This window comes from Chrysochloris asiatica, unplaced genomic scaffold (genome assembly GCF_000296735.1).
Source record: "Chrysochloris asiatica unplaced genomic scaffold, ChrAsi1.0 scaffold00001, whole genome shotgun sequence".
NCBI classification, from domain to species: Eukaryota; Metazoa; Chordata; class Mammalia; order Afrosoricida; family Chrysochloridae; genus Chrysochloris; species Chrysochloris asiatica.
In genome coordinates, this window is record NW_006408519.1 from 27,734,136 (window position 1) to 27,754,149 (window position 20,014).

General features: G+C 42.0%; 1 protein-coding gene across 1 annotated transcript in view; it reads right to left on the bottom strand.

Annotated features, from left to right (window-relative positions):
- The window catches only part of LOC102813576 (hyaluronan synthase 2-like), a 38,355-nt gene extending 25,110 nt beyond the window's left edge, over positions 1-13,245 (bottom strand). Inside the window, exon 1 of the mRNA XM_006830680.1 lies at positions 12,718-13,245. The gene's annotated coding sequence lies outside the window, so the exon portion shown is untranslated. The remainder of the gene's footprint in view (positions 1-12,717) is intronic.
- Between the last annotated feature and the right edge of the window lie 6,769 nt (positions 13,246-20,014).

Here is a 20,014-nt window from a genome sequence, read left to right on the forward strand (position 1 = left end):
CGTGGAAGCTGTAGCTCATTAAACATGAAACATTCAGCCAACCAATAGATAGGTACATTACTGTTATTAGTTAAGTGCTATCTAGTTGGTTCCGACTCATAGGGACCCTGTATAGGGTTTCCAAAGAGTGGCTGGTGAGCTTGAATGCACAGACCTTGAGGTACAAACTGACCTTGCAGTCCAGTGCATTAACCCACAACGCCACATAGGAGACCCAAACACTAGTGAGGCACACAGACCTTAGATGGCCAACCATTAAAGATCAAAAGAGCAGCATTTACCTATGGGACACAGTTCAGCATGGTGGAGAAAGGAGTCAGGGAAATAAGAACCACAGAGAAGAGATAGGATTGTGATGTTACATGGAGGGGATTGCAATCATTGAGATGAAATACAGTGTATGATTTACTGAACGCAAAGTGAATGGTTTGCTTCACTCAATCCACAAGTTAGAAGGGGAACCATTGTTTTTTAAAAAAGAAAAGAAAGAAACTTATATATGTGACATGGTGGAAAAGTGCACTGGACCGCAAGGTCAGTTTGAACTGTAAGGTCGGAGGGTTCAAATTCACCAGCAGCTCCTCAGAAACCCTATACAGGGTTGCTATGAGTCAGAGCTTACTCAAAGCCACTTAATAACAATTACAGCCAATGTTGTACTCCTTTCTAAAGCTTGTGTATCTCTTGAATAAGGTTTTTAATAACTCAGGGATAGAAGGACAACTTCTCTGTATTTTCTAAGCCATCTTTAATGTTGGGCATTTATTTTTCCCTCAAGCTGATTTCCTTCCTCTGCCAAGAATGGACACAGGGACCCATATGGTGTAATGTAGTGTCCTCAAGTTCAATCGTTCACCCCAACTTCAAATTTGTTTGTACTTACATTTAACTAGTACTTTATCTTTTTATTTAATCTAAATAATTTATGAACACCAAATAAATCTCTGTAAAGATCTCTGTAAAATCACTTGATATGCTCTTTACATTTAAAAAATATTTATGTTCTTTATATATTTCTCATTCATATTAAAATAAAATGCTCACCTACAATGGTCATGGTGGTTACTGACATTCACATGCTATGCCCTGCAGCTGTACATGGCACGTAGTCCTGAGTGGGGATCCAGTATACTCTGCAGAAATATTAAGTAGCTGCTCACCCATCCTTCCTGAGCACAGAGTTCCAATCGTTGGAATTCTGAGATGTGCAACTTCCAATAGTAATTTTAAACAGACAGTAGGCTTTCTCCAATCTCTCTTTCCCAATGCACAGCAAAAGGTCCTGGCCCCAATGCAGAAGGAGCTTCATTGTCTTAAGTCGCTGAATTGTCACATGGCAGGGGACCACCCACCATTTAGAAACTCCTGTCCTAGAGACTCCTTGTTGGCAAGAAATAATCTTCTGAGTTTTCATTTGTTTGTATGATTTTTCTGTGTACCCACCATGCATTTTGAGTTTTAGTTCACCCTAATGAATGCATCCTGGTGTGGACTAATGCAAGGTTGGCAGTTCAAACCCACCACCTAGCTGCTCCCCGAAAACTCTATGTAGGGTCAGTATGAGTCAGAAGCAAATCGACAGCTCTTACCAACAACCACCACCATTAGTACAACTTAGGTAACGTGAAGCAGTCTAAAGACAGAGTTCTAGCTTACAATCATCATTTCGCTTTGCTTACTGGAGATAATAATACTTATCAAAGCCACGATATAAAATAGTGTTTGTAAAAGTGCTCTAAAAATCCAAAATCTCAATGTAATTTAAAGCATCTGCTAACTGAAACAAAACAAAACCACCTCATAGGGGGTTCTTATGATCTCTATGGAAGCAGTTTGCCTGGTTTATTTTCCTTGGTATGACTAGGTGGGTTTGATCTGTCAACCCATAGGGTTAGAAGTTGAGTGCAAACTGTGCCACCTGGGGACCTACCTGCTAACTAGGAAGCAAAAACAAAACAAGATACAAAGGTGAGAATCTACTTCTACCACCTAGGTATGGTTTCATAGGATGCCATGTGAGTTTGATGAGAGTAATCATACCACAGAAGGAAAATCCAGGTGGCTGCAGAATGGTGAAATGCTGAGTTTTTAGCTAAAGGCATCCCTTGTTAATGAACACAGTTGACAGGATGGTTGGGGACTCCACAAGGAGACATGAACTAAAACATAAAGGTGCTGGGAGCACCAGACTTGGGGCTATCTATTCCAAGATGTGACTCATTCTCACAAGAGTGAAACATTTCAAGGGGACTCAAACACTTTGCCAGGGAGAAGTTTAAGTGTGTGCTTAGCTTGTCTTTAAAAGTTACCACAGCCAACAAAACACCGGCCTGTCTTTCTTTCCCATTATTCACATTTTCCTTGCTTTTATCAGCACACATGGACACAGCAAGTGTTCACATAGCATCTGCTGGCCACAGCTAAAGTGGGAACACCCTCTTATGTCATAAGCATCTACATAACATCCTTTTGTGGCCTGGGAAAAGTTACTAGCAAAACTGCAGCAACATGACTAGAATTAAACCTTTACATATCTGCAAGACACTTCATTGTTGCTTCATGTGACACACGCAGCCTCTCAGCACAGGTCAAGGGGCAAAAGGCATGTTTTAGAGCCAGCTTTGTGGAGGGAATACATTGATCTCAGAGAGTGACACACAAGATGTGTTTCTTTATAATTTCCCCTGGGTGATTTCAGAGATATGGGTACCACATGTGCTGGGATTTCTGAGACAATCCCCAATTCAAATGCTCTGTTTTCCTAAGCACACTCTCCTTGTCAGACATGTGGCTTTGTTGTTAAATTGGAAAATGAGGTTAATGCAATCCTAAACCATAGAGCTTACTGCTCCAGGAAGAGATCATTTAGAAATCTATATTTCATAAACATTTCAAATATAAAACTTGCATGGTTTTTGTGAGCTCTGGTAGTGTAGTGGTTACAAATCGGGCTGCAAACATCAAGGTCAGCAGTTTGAAACTACCAGCTGTTCCGCGGAAGAAAGATGAGGCTTTCTACTCCCCTAAAGATTTACAGCCTTGGAAACCCTGTACGGGGTCGCTATGAGTTGGAACCGACTCCACGGCACATAACCAACCAACCATATTAGTCTACTAATTGATTTTTAAATTGCTATCAGACTTGATCCTAATTGTTCACTAACTACTATACTCTAGAGAATTCTATGCCGACCAAGTGGTAGAAAATGGCTTCATATACCACAATGTAAGCCCCACAAAGTTATTGATTTCCTTTTATATATTTCCAATGACATGCCCTAAGAACATAAAGCATGGCTTGGATTATAGTGGCGGTTGTTGTTAAGTGCTGTCAAATCTGTTCTGACTCGTATCAACCCTGTATAAAGATTCCAAGGAGCAGCAGGTGGTAAAATCTAAGGAGCAACAGGTAGGTTTGAGCTGTCAGCCTTGTGGTTAGCAATCCACTGCTTATCCTATAGCACTACATCAGGACTCCTGTATGGTTGGTACTCAGTAAATATTTATTGAATGAATAAATGGAATTTTATTGATCATTATCCTCCTCCTCATCATGGCAGCTACGATTTATGGTGTGCAAGGCTCTATTTTGTATAATGTCATTGTTAAGTGCCATCAATTCCATCATGACTCATAGAGAGCCTGTAAAGGGTTTCTAAGGGGTGACTGGTGGATTCTAACCACCAACCTTGTAGTTAGCAGTCCAGCATCTACTGAGCAATGCCACACCAGGGCCCCGTTAATAGTATTATCTTACTGAATCTTAAGGACTTTTTCTTTGTTGTTGTTGTTGTTAAGTACTGTTGAGTTGGTTATGACTCATAGCAACTCTGTATAGGGCTCCTGGGGAACAGCTGGTAGGTTTGATCCATTGACCTTGCAGTTAGCAGTCCAGTGCTTATCCTAGTTATTGTTATAGTGACATACACGTGTGATGAAGACACTGAGTGTTTAAGCAACTTGCCCAAAGTCACAAAAAGTAGAAGGAGAAACCACATAGTAGAATAACGCCATCAAATATTTGCTGAAGACATTCAAATCCTCATGACAAATTTTGCAGTATCTTTGTTATTTCTAAGGAGCAGATATAAAACCTCTCCAGTAGCTCAAATACTCCAAGGAAGATTCTAAAGGTCATTGGACATCAGTCTTTTCCTCCCCTCATGACCTTGTATTAGCCACAGGACAAAGTGTTGGGTGAAAGGAAGAACGGAGCTCCCATCACTTCCAGAAAGTGACCCTTCAGTGTGGGCTCTGGGAGAAAGTGAAGCAATGTCAGATTACTGCAGTCTCTTGGAGAGGCTGCAGAGATGAGATCAAACGGTCCCTCTTCAGAGGGATCTTAGCTTACCCTCCTGTCTAAAGTAGCTCCTCCACCCTGCCCTCTCCTCCCTGTAACCCTCTTTTCCCTTGCCCTGCTTTATTTTCTAAGCAGTGTGCTTCATGACCACAGGAACTTGTCTGACTCAATCCACTTCTATATCACTGTGCCAGAAACAGACCTTGGTGAAGAGTTCATACTCAATAACTACCTTTTGAGTAAACGGATAAGCACATTTAGACTCAGTACAGAATGAGAGGACATAGATTCCTCTCCTTTCTTTGATCCAGTAGCAGTGATAATATGCTCAGGGTTCACCTGGCCCTCACGGGGGCCCCCGTCCCCTAGAAGCTTTTCAATCTTAAATGTTTAACCAGCAGTTTTAAGGTACAAAGACCTGTGTTGTTGTTGTTGAGTGCCATTCAGTTGGTTCTTACTCATAGCAACTCTGTATAGGGTTTCCTAGGAGTGGCTGTTGGGTTTGAAACGCTGATGTTGTATTTAGCAATCCAGTGGTGTTCCTACAGCACCACACCAGCAGTGTTAAGGTTAAACCCATAAAGAAGCTCTACTCTGTAACACATGGATTGCCATGAATTGGAATCAACTTGATAGCAATTGATTAGCCATGTAATTGCTAATATTAGAGTAGGAAGGTATGATAAGAAAAAGGTTCAAGTAGTGGTTTCCAAACTTTGCTGGACATTTTCAGTTAACTGGTATGGGGTTCACCAGGGTATTGGGTTGGTTGTTTGTTTTTGTCAGTTTCCCCAGGTGATTCTAATATACATTGACATTTGGAAACCATTGGTTTTAAGTCAAAGACGATTCTCTCATGACCTCATTTGCATTGCTGTTAAGTCCTGTCCTGTCAGTTCTGACTCATAGCGGCCCTCTATAGGGTTTCCGAGGAGCAGCTGGTGGAGTTAAACCACTTACCTTATGGTTAGCAGTACAGTGCTTATCCTACAGCGCCACACACATTCATATGACTTTATCTATCACTCTGTTCCCAACTAAAAATTGGAGGCAGAAGTACCCAAATGACATCTCCAGTAGTCTTCACATTAGAACAAATTGCCTTTTGGAACACAGAGCAAGAGGGCTTAAAGGTCTCCTTCCTATTCCCGTTCCACAGTCTTCTACGTCACCGATTTCGATTCCCGGTCCGATTGTGACCTTTTTTTTTTTTTTCTCCATTCCCACTGAAGCTATCCCAGCAGAGACCCTGAAACCAAGCTCTCATCTGCTGTAGGGAAAACAAAACCAAACCCCAACAATCTACTTTGGTTAAGACTATTGTTTGCTGTTATTAAGTGTTGTCAATCAGTTCTGCCTCATAGAAACCTTATCTAGGATTTCTGATCAGTGGCTGGTGGGTTTGAAAACCGCCCACCTTGCTTTAGTTGTAGGTTTCTGGCTTCTCTTCCTTTGCATCAGTATTAATTAATTACTATTAAGATGCCCATTCTCCTAATTGTCCTCTTGGTTCCTTAACTTCACAATCCTAAATTTAATTCACATTGTATAAAATTGCAAAAAGATTTGCAGTGGAATCTTAGTTCTATATGTACCTACACTGACTCTTGGGTACTATGTCTACCGGCTATGGCCATATGTAGTTATACATAGCACTTTCTGAAATAGTTCCTAAATCAACCTCAGTCAGATGCACTCCCATAAAACTTGGCTCATCCAGATACAGTATAACCCAGTTGATAGGCATTGCATTCAAGACATCTTTGAGTAAATGCTCTTCTCACCCTTCACCAACACTGTGACTTCCAGTACATTGTTTAAACTTTCTGAGACAAGATTTATTTATAAAATTTTACTTGCAGGCTAGGAATACAGTCCTGGTGGGGAGCTCTAAGATAAGCACTGGACCACAAGGTCATTTGAGCCACAAGGTTGGTGGTTCAAACCCACTAGCCACTCCTTGGAAGCCTTCTATAAGGCCACGATGACTTGGAACCAACTCGACGGCACTTAACAACAACAACATTAAAGTGTACGCTGTGGGTTAATGCCTCAGACTACAAAGTCGTTTGAACTGTAAGGTGGATGGTTCAAGCTCTCCAGCTGCTCCTTGGAAACCCTGTACAGGGTCGTTATGGGTTGTAATTGACTCGACAGCACTTAACAGAAACAACAACATGGCATATTAAGTATGCAATAAACAATACTTATGATTTTATTTTTTCTACAGACCAGATTAAATTTTGGCCTGTAGTATGATCACTTAAAGGCTCCTTTGAGCATACTTTCTGTATGAAGGCATCCATGAGCATATAAACTACATCTTACTCAGTTCTGAAGATTCCACAGTACAGATGTATATGCAATGTAAGAGGAACTCAGTAGTACTTCGTTTAAATTTATTGATTTAATAAAATATTTAACAGTGCAATACTGACTATCTAGTTAAGTGCTGTCGAGTCAGTTCTGACTCATAGTGAGCCTGTATAGGGTTTCCAAGAAGCAGCTGATGAGCTTGAACTGCCGACCTTGCAGTTAGAATACCAGTAATTAATATTACAGCAAGACACCAGGACCGATATGTTGTTATTAAGTGCCTTTGAGTTCATTCAGACTTACAGCGGCCTTGCGTAGGACTTTCAAGGAGGAGCTGGTGGGTTTGAACTGCCCATCTTGTGGTTATCAGTCCAGTGCTTCTGTAGTGCCACACCAGGACTCCACATATTTATATAAACAGTTATATACAAATAGTTATATGTGCTGTCCCCGGGTGATGCAAACAATTAAGCACAAGACTACCAGTAAAGGTTGGCTATTTGAACCCATCCAGAAAGGTTACTGCCTCGAAAGTCCTACGGAGCAGTTGTGTGCATTCATGGGTAACCGTGAGTCAGTATCAACTCAACAGGAGCTATCAACTATTGGAGGGGGCTTCAAAAACTTCGTGGAAAAATGGAATTAGAAGACAATGGAATTTTTTCACAAACTTTTTAAAGCTCCCTTCTATTCACGGAGTCCTGGTGTGGCTCTGTAGGATAAGCACTGGACTGCTAACCACAAGGTTGGCAGTTCAAACCCATCAGCCACTCCCTGGAAACTCTACACAGGGTCACAATGAATTGCAATTGAGTTGACAACATGTAAAACAAAACAAACAAATTATATATATATATCAAGGAGCTCTGGTAGAGTAGTGGTTACGAATCCGGCTGTGGACCTTGAGGTTCGCAGTCTGATTTGTAACCACTACGCTATATAGCGGCTTGTGAGTTGCAGTAATTCTGGAAACTTGCCAAGCGTATTTTAAATGCCAGCAGTGCCCATGGTGGACACATTTCAGATGAGCTTCCAGACAAAGAAGACTGATTAACAACCTATGATATACAAATGGTACAACCTTGCTTGCTGAAAGTGAAGAGGACTTAAAATACTTATGGATTACAATACTTTTGGATCACATCTCAATGTAAAGAAATCCTCACCACTGGACCAATAAACAACATTCTTGTTGTCGTTAAGTGCCATCGAGTTGGTTCTGACCCATAGCGACCCTGCACAAGGTTTCCGAGGCTGTGAATCTTTACGGGAGCAGAAAGCTGCATCTTTCTCCCAAGGAACAGATGGTAGTTTCAAACTGCTGTTGCAGCCCAATTCTTAACCACTACGCTACCAGAGCTCCTTAACAACATTCTTATCAACGGAGAAAAGATTGAAGTTGTCAAGGACTTCATTCTTCTTGGGTCAACCATCAACACTCATGGAAGCAGCAGTCAAGAAATCAAACGACATATTGCATTAGGCAAATCTGCTGTACAAGAACTTTGTAAAGTGTTGAAGAGCAAAGATGTCAGCTTGAGAACTAAGGTGCACCTGACCCAAGCCATGGTATTTTCAATAACCTCATATGCATGCGAAAGCTGTACAGTGAATAAGGAAGACTGTAGAAGTACTGATGCTTTTGAGTTATGGTGTTGGAGGAGAATATTGAAAGTACCATGGGCTGCCAAAAGAACCAATAGATCTGTGTTGGAAGAAGTGCAGCCTGAGTGCTCCTTGGAGGCCAGGATGGCCAAACTTCGTCTCTTATACTTCAGATATATTGTCAGGAGGAACCAGTCCCTGGAGAAGGACATCATGTTTGGTAAGGTGGAGGGTCAAAGAAAAAGAGGAAGACCCCCAGTAAGATGGATTGGCAAAGTGGCAGCATCAATAGGCTCAAGTGTGCCAACAATTGTGAGGCTGGCCCAGGATCGGGCAGTGTTTCATTCTGTTGAGCATAGGGCCGCTATGAGTCAGTACTGACTTGATGGCACCTAACAACAACAAATGAACCACAAGGTCTGTGGTTCAAGCACAACAGCCGCTCTATGGAAGAAAGATGAGGCTTTCTGTTCCCCCAAAGATTTATAGACTCAGAAAACACTGTACAGGATCACTTTGTGTTGGAATCAACTCAATAGCACTTAACAGTAACATACAAATTCCAAATAAATGGCATTTAAAGCTTGATTTTTTTAAGGTGATATGCAGTAGGAGGCATCCTGGTGTGGTGCTGTAGGATAATGCATTAGACCACAAGGTCAGTTTGAGCCACAAAGTCAGCCGTTCAAACCTACCAGGTGCTCCTCAGAACCCCTAGGCAGGGTCGCTGAGTCAGAACACACTCTAAGGCACTTAACAACATATGCAGTAGGATGGTTCAGATTCGAAGCAGATTGCTGCTAGAGAGGAAACGGTTAAAGTGAAGTTGGAATGATAGAAATGAGTTTTCCATAGGGAGCTGTTCCCACTCAGCTGTCATGCCAGCTGCCACCTAGCCTGGGTATGCAGGGATCAAAAAAGGAAGATCCAGAATGAGACAGTGGGGTTCATGCTCTGTTCTTTTATTACTATGAACTCATTACTCCCACTTAATGCAAGAGTCAAGCGGCTAATAATGGAACAACACTACTTGTTCTTAGATTTAAAATTTAACTGTATAATGGAACTTTGCCCACTTTGATCCATAGTTGTTCCCCGCGATGTCAATAATAAACAATAAACGAATATGTGAAAATCATAAAGACTGTTTAACAATTAAAAAGAAATTTGTTTAAAAAAGTTTTAGCTGATAAGGAAATCATATGAAAAGGTATAGCATTCGATATTGTGAGGTAATAGTTTATAGATCTGAGGGAAGTGATTGGCCATGCTAATTTACTTTCCAATGATGCTCTTTTATTCGTTTGTTCCACAAAACTTGTTTTCCAAGAAGATAAGTAACTAAGTATCATCTTTGCTTTATGGAGAGGGACGTTCAAATTTGACGCTAGTTGCCGATTCATTAAGTCCTTGAATTTGTTAGAAGTTGCATACCTTTCTTCGGTAAAGTAAGGATTCAATTCCAGCTACAAGACAAGCATGTGAGGTGACATACATGTCAATACAACTACAGTTGTCTACATACTCTGGTGGTCCTGTAGGATAAGCATTGGACAGTTTACCACAAGGTTGGCAGTTCAAACCTACCGGTGGCTCCATGGGAGAAAGATGAGGCTGTCTGTCTGCTTTTAAAAAGCTTTAATCTCAGAAATGCACTATGAGTTGGAATCAACTCGATGGCATTGAGAAGTCGTATATTAATAAGTGTTACTGCTATTATGTCCTGTTGAGTTAGTTCTGACCCATAGTGACCTTGTATAGGGTTTCCAAGGAGCAGCTGGTGAGCTTGAACTGCCAACCTTGCAGTTCATGCTGACTTTGCAGTCCAGCGCATTAACCCACAGCGCCACACCAGGACTCCCAGCACCACAGATGGGTGGTATTCTCAATATAATGTTCGATTCTAGGATTAAAATGTCCCCCTGGGATACTGAAGTCATTAATTTTTGCTCCAGCAATCACAAACACACATGTAGTGTAGTGGGTTAACTGAGCTGCTGTGTGAGGTTCGTTCCTGGAATCCACCGCAGGTTCTTTGAGACCCTATGAAACACTTCTTGTCTATGCTTTAGGGTCACCGTGAATTGGAATCAACTTGAAGGCAGTGGGGTTTTGTTTTATTTTATTTTAAAATTCTAAAAAAATTACAGAAAATGTGAAAGAAGAGTGGAAAAAAATAAATCTAGCAAAACCTTTGGAAGCATCTGAAGGATACAGGAAAAGTAATACCTCTCTTCTATATGTCTGAGCTTGTTAAACCTTTAGAAAAATATAGTTGTTGTTGTTGTTGTTAAGTGCCATCGAGTCGGGTCCGACCCATAGCGACCCTGTACAGGGTTTCCGAGGGTAAATACTACCAAACGGAATGTCAACTTACGCATATTGGAATAAAATGAGAACAAATTGAGAATTTTAGTTCTTTTTAACTCAATTTGTACAATTTAAAATTGATAGACCTATACAATTGTTTAAGGCTCATATATAATTGTCCTAGTCCATTCTCTATAGAATATTATTTAATTTTAAATCAGCATCATTGGCATACATTTGAATATAAATTAGCCTTCAAAAGCTTTATTCTTAAAATGCTCTTTAAGAAAGATGATAAGCCGGTTTATCCCTTACAATCTGGTAGAGTTGGACTCATGGCGACTCTGGAGGAGGACAGAGTAGGAGGCTCTGAGGGATGTCCAAAATTGTGCTTGCTACACCTTTCTCATACAGAGCAGCTGGTGGGTTTAGCAGAATGTTTGATACCACCAGGTCTCCTATAACCAGGTTTAACACCTCCAAGGGAACTTTATCATCTGCCTTCACCCCAGTGAGAAATCTGAGAACAGGCCTTGAACTCTTCAATGGGAAGCGAAGTGGTTCTGCTACTGTCAGCAGCCTCCCTTCTTTAGGAAAGCCTATCTGCAGTGTCCCTCCTGTTTAAGAGCTGAAAGCTATATATACTCCGAGCGCCAGTTGGGGAAGCCCTTTGTGGCCAATCAGCGCTTCCCAATCTATTGCATCACACCCCCCTCCCGGCGTGACGTCAAAGGCAATCCCAGTCCAGCCACAAGCGTTAGAGGAGTGTAGCGTTTCTGGGCAACTGCTTCGGAGACGCGTTTGGCAGCAACCGCCCCAAAGGGTGGGGAGCTGGACAGGGCGGAGTCTGTCGCAGCTGGCTCGCCCCATGAGCGAGCGGTAATCTCCAATCCAAAGACTGCAGCCAGACATTTGGGGGCTGGAGAGAGAGGCGCTAGGGGAAGCTGGCACCTTAGGCTGTGTAATAGGACCTGGGTCTTGTAAGCCCTCCTCTCCAGGTACCGCCTCTCCGTTCTCAACCCCTCTTTCCAACCTTAATTATCCTTTCAGCGCCTTTTCCCCTCGGCCTCATTTCCTTGGCCAGAGGAAAAAGCCTTTTCTCCCCATTCTCGCCCTTACACAGACCCTCCTTTCAGACCCGCCCTCTAGCTCACTGGGACAGATTTCGGAGCCCTGGTTCCCACTGGGCGGGAACCCACGTAATGAATTCCGCCCAAGGTGTTGATTATCCATCCCAACCCGCCTTTGGCTAGCCGCCCACGGCCACTCAGTTCCCGCGCCTTCCCCTGCCCCGCTCCATCCTGGAGCTGAGCACTGGGCTGTCCCCCCGAACCCCCACGCTGAGGTGCCCCATGCTGCAGCGGCAGAAAACAGCGCCGGCGTGCCCCGTGCCACGTTGGAATTGGCTCCCGGAACGTTGCAGCTGCGTGCGCGCAGGGCGCGCGGTCCCCAGGAGGGATGCGCGCCTTCCTCACGCTACGACTGCTGGTGCGTCAGGGACCCCAGGCCCCAGTCAGCCTTCTCGAGCCAACAGAGCCCTGAGACCCAGCTGACATTCTAATGGGAGCCGGCGAAGCAAACCTGGGGAGGCCCGGAAAAGAGGGGGAGTGGCTGTTCGCGGCCGGTAGCAGCGGGGAGGTGGCAAGGGCTTTCCTTCCCTAGGGTCCCCGAAAGTCCGAGTGGGGAGGCGGAATCGCTTAACCCTTCGCATTCCAAATAAGAGGCGGGCTTCATCCTTGAAAATACAAGACGCTGGACTGTACCGGAGTTGCCCTCCCCACATAGTGTGTGGGGAAAGGGGAAGGGATGGAGAGGTAAGGGGACGGGTGGCTGTGCGGAATGTATTTTCCTTACACAGTAGAAATTCTTGCTTCCAAACTGCGAAGCCCCTGCGGAATGGAAAAGTACATCCCGGGCTGGGAGGTTACCTGTGATTGTGCCCAGAGGCTGGGGATTTCAGGGGAGCGCTGCAGGGATGGCGAAAGACAGAGATGTTCTGTTAAGTCTGAGAGTAAACTAAACAGTCCCCTGGTTTTCAGTCTATTGTAAATTTTCACACCTCCAACTTTTTCTATCAAAATAAGACTTAAAATAACAACAAAAGAAACATGTATATAATTTCTTCCCTCTTCCTGACCTAATTTGAGGACCCGCAACAGTTCCTAAAGCGCGCCAGGGTAACGTACCTTGTTCAGCTTTTGGTCATAAAGTCGTCCTCAGTCTATCTGTGTGGTCTCGGAGGGTCGGTGGAGAGCAGTTTCCAAAATTGAGGTAATAAGGTCAGATGAATTTGAGACGACCGGCCAAAAAGAATAAAAAATTTAAAAACAACATTTAAAAATGTATAGGTGAGACTTCAGTATTTGGTTCTCCCCACTTTTCAGGAAAACTTCACTGAATTTTCTTTACTATATCTGTTGCACTTGAGCCTTTTTCTTTTTCTTTCTCCTTTTTCTTCTTTCTTGCTTTTCTTTCTTTCTTCTTTTTTTTTTTTTTCTTTTTCTTTTCCTTCCTCTCCAGTCCCTCTCCCCCGATATCAGAAAAGTGTTGTTTTGTGTTTTTTCCCCCCTGATATCACAAAAAAGCCGGGTGAAGACTTAGCAGAACCCAGGCAGCATCAGGAGAAAGTCTTTGGCTGGGGCTGGTTCAAGTCCCTGGTTCAATGGGCTGCTCGCCGCCAGGACTGGGTAATTTTTTCCAGACTTTTTGACTTCTCCTTCCCCGCTGTTGTTGCCTTTCTGCCTCCTCCAACTTAAGGGGCTGGTGGGTGTTTTAATAGGGCGGAGGAGGGAGTGGGAGTGAGGGGAGTGGAGAAGGGAGGTGCGGACTGGGAAGTTGGGAGGGGAGGGCTTTAGGAGCGGGGCGAGGAGGAGGCGGGGAGGGGAAAGAGATATTCCATTCAAAGTCCTTCCTAAACTAGCGACCGGTTCGAAACTCCAATGAATTCAATTAACTTGATGGCTAATGTGCAGAAAAAGGCTGTGCATACAGGCTGGCCACCAATTGGTTCCCTGTTTTCCAGCAGTGAATCTGGAAACCACGCATTCTAGAAATCCCTGTACTCCTAAATTACAGGAACCACATCATCGCGATAAACTCTCTGTCGTGCTTAATAACTTGTTTTATAGCCACATGGTGCTATTCGGGCCAAATGATGGCTCGGGGGAAGGAATAGAGGGGAGGGGTGTGTGTGTCTGTTTGTGTGTGCTTTTGTGTGCCTGAAAACGGACGGATGAACCAATAAAAAAGTAAGCACAGGTTTGCTTGTGCTTACTTACTAATCTGTAATGAAAGGTTTCTCGCTTGTCACTACCTCCCCTGTGAAACTATTCGCTGTAGATACGTAAACAAGTTTACCTGGCTTCCTTGGGTACTCAGTCCTTGTCAGGGACTGTAAATTTGAAAAAGGCTTTGATTGCATAGGAAGGTCCTAAGGGGTTGGTAGAGAGAGATGCCAACCCTACCTACAAACAGAATCTTTTATCTTCTGAATACATAAGAAATTGTTCACTTCAGATTAGTAAACACAAGTAGATCCATGCTTACTTTGCTTATTGGGTAATCCATCAGTGAAGGTTTCCCCCAAATTACCAGGGATGAGGCTTTCTGCCCCCGTAAAGATTTACAGCCTGGGAAACCCTGTACAGGGTCACTATGAGTCAGAAACTGACTCCATGGCACATAACAACAACAACTTAAAGACTGTGACTAGTTTACCTCTTGTTAACCCTTTCTTCCTTTCAAATCAGAAGATTCTGAGCTGAAGTCAAGCACCACTTTACACTGAAATCCTTTACACTGAAATCTCCATTTTGGGTGGGCTGAAAAGGTAGAAAAGTAATTGCATTTTTTTGTGTTCAAATTGGTCTCCTAAACTGAAAATACGTGAATACCATGCCTTGAAAATAAAATAAGGCTCAAGGTATGGAGAACTTGAAATAGCACGTTTCAAAAAAGAGATACATCCATTTCTAAGGAAATGGTTTTTGCCTTTTGCAAGTCTTCTATGAAGATGACTCCAAATACTTAGCTTTGCTTCGATGGTCTTTTCTCATCTTCCAATGACCCAAAGCTGGAAAGAGTTAATGTTCTCCATTGATTTATTTTTATTTTTTTCTTTCTTTTTGGTGCTTGCTTTCCAACCTCCTGATGACTTAAAATAGTCAGTAGGTGGCACTGTTTAGGAAAAAATGAGAGTGAGTTTACACTTTCGCTGGCTTGGTTTTTGGAGGTTCCGCTGAAATTCTTAGAGGGTAAAATGGATCTTTTTACTTTTTTCCCTCTCTTTCCCTTCCAAGGTTCCTCTGAGGTGATGACTACTTTTGGATTCACCAGGCCTTGAAAACGGGGTCTTGCCCCTATAACATAAATTAAGCAATAAATGTGAGAACACTGAGCAAGTCTTACAGGGTGTATAGAGCACCACACCACGACTCCAGGGATGTGATTTGTTGTTGTTGTTAAGTGTAGTCTAGTCTTTCTGACTCATAGCAACCCAATTCATAGCGACCACATATAGGGTTTCCGAGGAGCAGCTAATGAGTTTGAACCTCCAACCTTGTGGTCTGGGGCTTATCCTACAGCACCACACCAAGACTTCACTGTTGTTGTTAAGTGCCAAGGAGGAGTCAGTTCCGACTCACAGGGACCCTGTATAGGGTTTCAGAGGAGCGGCCGGTGGGATTGAACTGCCGACCTTGTGGGTTGCAGTTCAGTGCTGATTCTTCAGTGCCAAGTATTTTATTGCAATACCAGGTGGTACTCCAGCCCCAGGGGCTGACCTGGTAAGTATCTACATTCATACATTTCTACTCCTTCTACCTTCCACCCACACCTCATCCTGACAACTCTCCTCCAGCCCCCAGGAGACAGAGACAGAGAGACTGAGACTGACAGACAGACAGCTTTTACACCTCTGGGAAGCTACCCTGGCCAGGTTCTGTCCCTCACTGCTGGAAGACCCTCTTACTCCTTTTCCCCAACAAGCTTTCACTAGTTCTGTTTTAGCTAGCTCTGGTGGGACAGCCTTACACGTCAGAGCTCGATTTTGTCCCACTTAATCAAACACAAATTCATGATTTTTATTTTAGCTTTATTTATCTGTTGATTCCATTTTTCTTCGGTTTTCCATTTTCTCTTTATCTTTTTTTGAAATTGTAGTACTATTTACAAAAAAACATTTGCCATTTTAACATACAACTTCCTATGTTGCACAAACATCATTGCTATCCATTTTTTGTTTTTTATTTTATTTTTAAGGTAGATTTTTATGCAAATGGTAACTTAAAATATAGTATTTACCATTTGTTTCTCTGGTGGAGCAATGGTTAAGTACTATGCTCCTAAGTGAAAGACTGGTGGTTCTAACCCATCCAGAAACTTTGTGAGAGTAAGACCCTCAATCCACTTCTGTATAGACTGTTGTTAGGTGTTCTTGGCTCATAGCTACCTTAAATGTTTAGGGGTTCCAAGGCTGTAACTTTTCTAAGGAGCAGAAAACTTCATCTTTCTCACACAGAGCAGCTGATGAGCTTGAACTGCCAATCTTGTGGTTAACAGTTCAGAATAGGGCATATAGGGCATTTCTGCTCTTTCATATGGGGTCACTAGGAAGCAAAATTAACTCTATGGCACCCAACAACAACATTATATTTAAAGTGGATTAAATTAATATGTGACACCATAGGACAAGCACTCAACCTCAAGGTTGGTTTGAACCACAAAGTCAGTGGTTCAAACTCACTAGCTGCCCCTATACATAGTTGCTATGAGTTGGAACCTACTCGACTGTACTTAACAACAAGAAAAAACAAACTGATGTGGAGTCCTGGTGTGGCACTGTAGGATAAGCACTGAACTGCTAACCCATAAGGTCAGTGGTTCAAACCCACCAGCTACTCCTTGGAAACACTGTATAAGGTCACTATGAATCTGAAGCAATTTGACTTGCTAGTACTTAACAACGACAGCAACAACAGAGATTGGGTGGAAATTGTGGGTTATCCCCTCAGGAGGACATTTAACCTTCCATGAATATGAGACCCCTCCTATCAATTGGCAGGAGCCAATGTTAAGCACTGGACTGGACTAGTCAGCAGTTCAAACCCACCAGCCACTCTTTGGATACCCTATGCAGGACTGCTATGATTCAAAACTGGAGGACACTTCACAACGCAACAACAATTATGCTTGGTAGCATTTAACTATGCTAATAATTCAAAAAAAAAAAAAAAAGGGGGAACATTTAATGAAATTGGGCTTCTTTATTTAAAACAAAAGCATTTGTTGTTTCTCTCTTTGTACTTACAATTCATAACCCATAAAGCAAATGCAAAATGTTCCCTGAAAATGGATGAATATAATGGACATCTATGCACAATTATCAGTCTTTCCCTCAGGAGAACAGAGAAGAAGTTAGCTTAATTTAAAGCCAGAGATAAAAGCTTCTGGAAGGCAGAGAATTGCATCCATTCATCTTAATTTCAAATCCTGTGTGATCCTGGAAGCTGGTTTCACTTCTCTGAACTTTCATTTCCTAGTTACTAAATGGGGGGAAATGCCTATTCTACCATTGTTGTGATGACTGAACATGGCAAATTATGGTAAGAGCCTAACAAATTGTCTGTTCCATTGTGGATGTCCAAAAAGGATCAGTACACAGCTCTCTAATGTATTATTCTTGTTAAGCATTAATCACCACATCATCCTGTTGTTTGTTTTGTTAGGTGCTATCCAGTCTGTTCCAGTTTATAGAGACCTTGTTTACAACCGAATGAGACACTGCCAAGTCCCCCACCATCCTCAAAAGTGTTGCTATACTTGAGCCCATCATTGCAGCCCCTGGGTCAATCCATCTTTTTGAGGGTCTTCCTCTTTTTCACTGACCTTCTGCTTTACCAAGCATACCAACTTCATCCTATGCTCTCTTACTCAACCTACTTCAGCTTCCCCTCACTGAGTCTCATAGAAGGAATTGGTCTGTGTGCCCATGGATATATACACAATATTCACATTTTTTTTTCTTCTGAGTCATAGTGTTAAAATGATGAAGTGCTCAGCTGCTAACAGAAAGGATAGAAATTCAAATTCACACAGGGGTTTCCTGGGAGAAAAGACCAGAAGATCTGTTCCTATAAAGACTAGAACTTCGAACACTCTATGGGGCAGTTCTATTCTGTCATATGGGGTCATAATGAGTCAAAATCTGCTTGTAAGTATCCAACAACAGCCATCTATAAAAATGTACCAGCTTAAGAGATAATGAGACATTATTTCACACACAAAAAACTTAGACCACCACCCAACTGAATAACATAGGACGGTTACATCGAATTAAATGTTAGCTTTCTTATTTCTTATTTCATACATGAGCTGTTTGGTTTAGAAGATGGCAAATGCTTTTGCAAGCTTCAACATCATGTTGTTGTTGTTGTTAAGTGCTGTCAAGTCGGTTCCGACCCATAGCGACCCCGTATAGGGTTCCCGAGGAGCTGTTGGTGAGCTTGAACCACCAACCTTGCACATCATAATACATACCTAATTCAACCCATTCTCTATTATGTTTTCATCTCAACAAGACAACATTCCCTAATAATCATAAGAGATAGAAGTGGTAGACTCACTATGTACCCCTCATCACTAAAACGCAGAGCAATGAACCTCAGTCATAGAATTTTTACTTGGATGAATTGTTGCTAAAATCCCTCCCACTGCACAAATCAAGTGTTCATAAATCTTAGAGTCAAAGTACTCAGAGCTTGGATTTAGTGTTTCATAAGATTCGATGTTCAACCCTCATGGAAGCAGCAGTCAAGAAATCAAGTGACCTATTGCATTAGGTAAATCTGCTGCACATGACCTCTTTAAAGTATTAAAGTTCATAGATACCAGTTTGAGGACTAAGGTGTGCTTAACCTAAGTCATGGTTATTTTCAGTCGCCTCATATGCATGTGAAAGTTGAACAGTAAATAAGGAAGACCATGCAAGAATCAATGCCTTTGAATTACAGTGTTGAAGAAGAATATTAAAAGTATGCTGGACTGCCAGAAGAACAAGCAAGTCAGCCTTGAAAGAAGTACAGTCAAAAGGTTCCTTAGAAGCCAGCCAGGCGAGACTTCATCTCTCATACTTTGGAAATGTTTTCAGGAAGGACCAGTCCTTGGAGAAGAACATCATGTTTGGTAAAATGGAGCATCAGCAAAGAAGAAGACCCTCAATCCAATGGATTCACCCAGTGACAAAAGCAATGGGTTCAAACATAACAACATGAGGATGAGGCAAGACTGGGCGGTGTTTCATTTTGTTGTGTATACAGTTGCTATGGTTCCAAATTGACTCATTGGCACCTCATTGACAACAACAACACTCATATTAACTATTAGAAGTTAAAGCTGACTGAAAACGTTTTGAAATGTTTTAATTAATTGAAAATGACAATAATAAAGCCATTGCATGGCAACTTACTAATATATATTTATGTAAGTAACTACTTTTCAAAATTAAGAAAAATAAAAAGCAACAGACAGATTTGATCTCTTATTAGAATAAGATTCCTGAGTCAAAAACCAAGCCACATGGTTTTGAAAAAATGAAAGATTTTATTTTTAAGATCTTTTATTTAAATAGCTTAAATATTGATTCTTGGTGAATTATAATAAAATCATGACAAATTTAAAACTTTGAAGAAAATCACAAAAGAACTGTTTGTGTTTTATAAGGAGAAAAATACAGAAAATATTACATGATGGACTTTATGAAACAATGTTGTCTAATCAGGAGAATTGCCAATTTTTCTTTGGGCTAAAATTTACATGTCAATTATGATTACGTAATATTAAACAGAGTCCTGGTGTGGCGCTGTGGATTAATGCGCTGGACTGCAAAGTTGGTTTGAATAGCAAAGTTGTCAGTTCAAGCTCACCAGTTGTTCCTTAGAAGCCCTATGCAGGGTCACTACGTGTCTTCTGGTAGTGTAGTGGTTACGAATCGGGCTGCTAACCTCAGGGTCAGCAATCTGAAACTACCAGCAGTTCCACGGGAGAAAGATGAGGCTTTCTGCTCCCGTAAGGATTTGCAGCCTTGGAAACCCTGTACAGGGTCGCTGTGAGTCAGAACCGGCTCCATGGCACATCACAACAACAACAACAACAACAAAGTGTTGGAACTGACTCAACGGCACTTCACAACAACACCAGTAACAATATTAAACAAGTGTGTAATATTATATAATTTATTATTGCAACTCTTTGTTACAACTTTATTTTTCTTTAAATCTTGCATCATCAAGCCAATGATTTTAACTGAGGAATTCACATTGCCCACCTATGGAATTTTTATTATTATCCAGGTATTTAGACACTTGATAAGCTTGGTATATTTTTAATATAATCCAACTATAGGACATTTTTAAAGTGTTGTAGAGCAAAGATGTCACCTTGAGGACTAAGGTGCGCCGGACCCAAGCCATGGTATTTTCAATAACC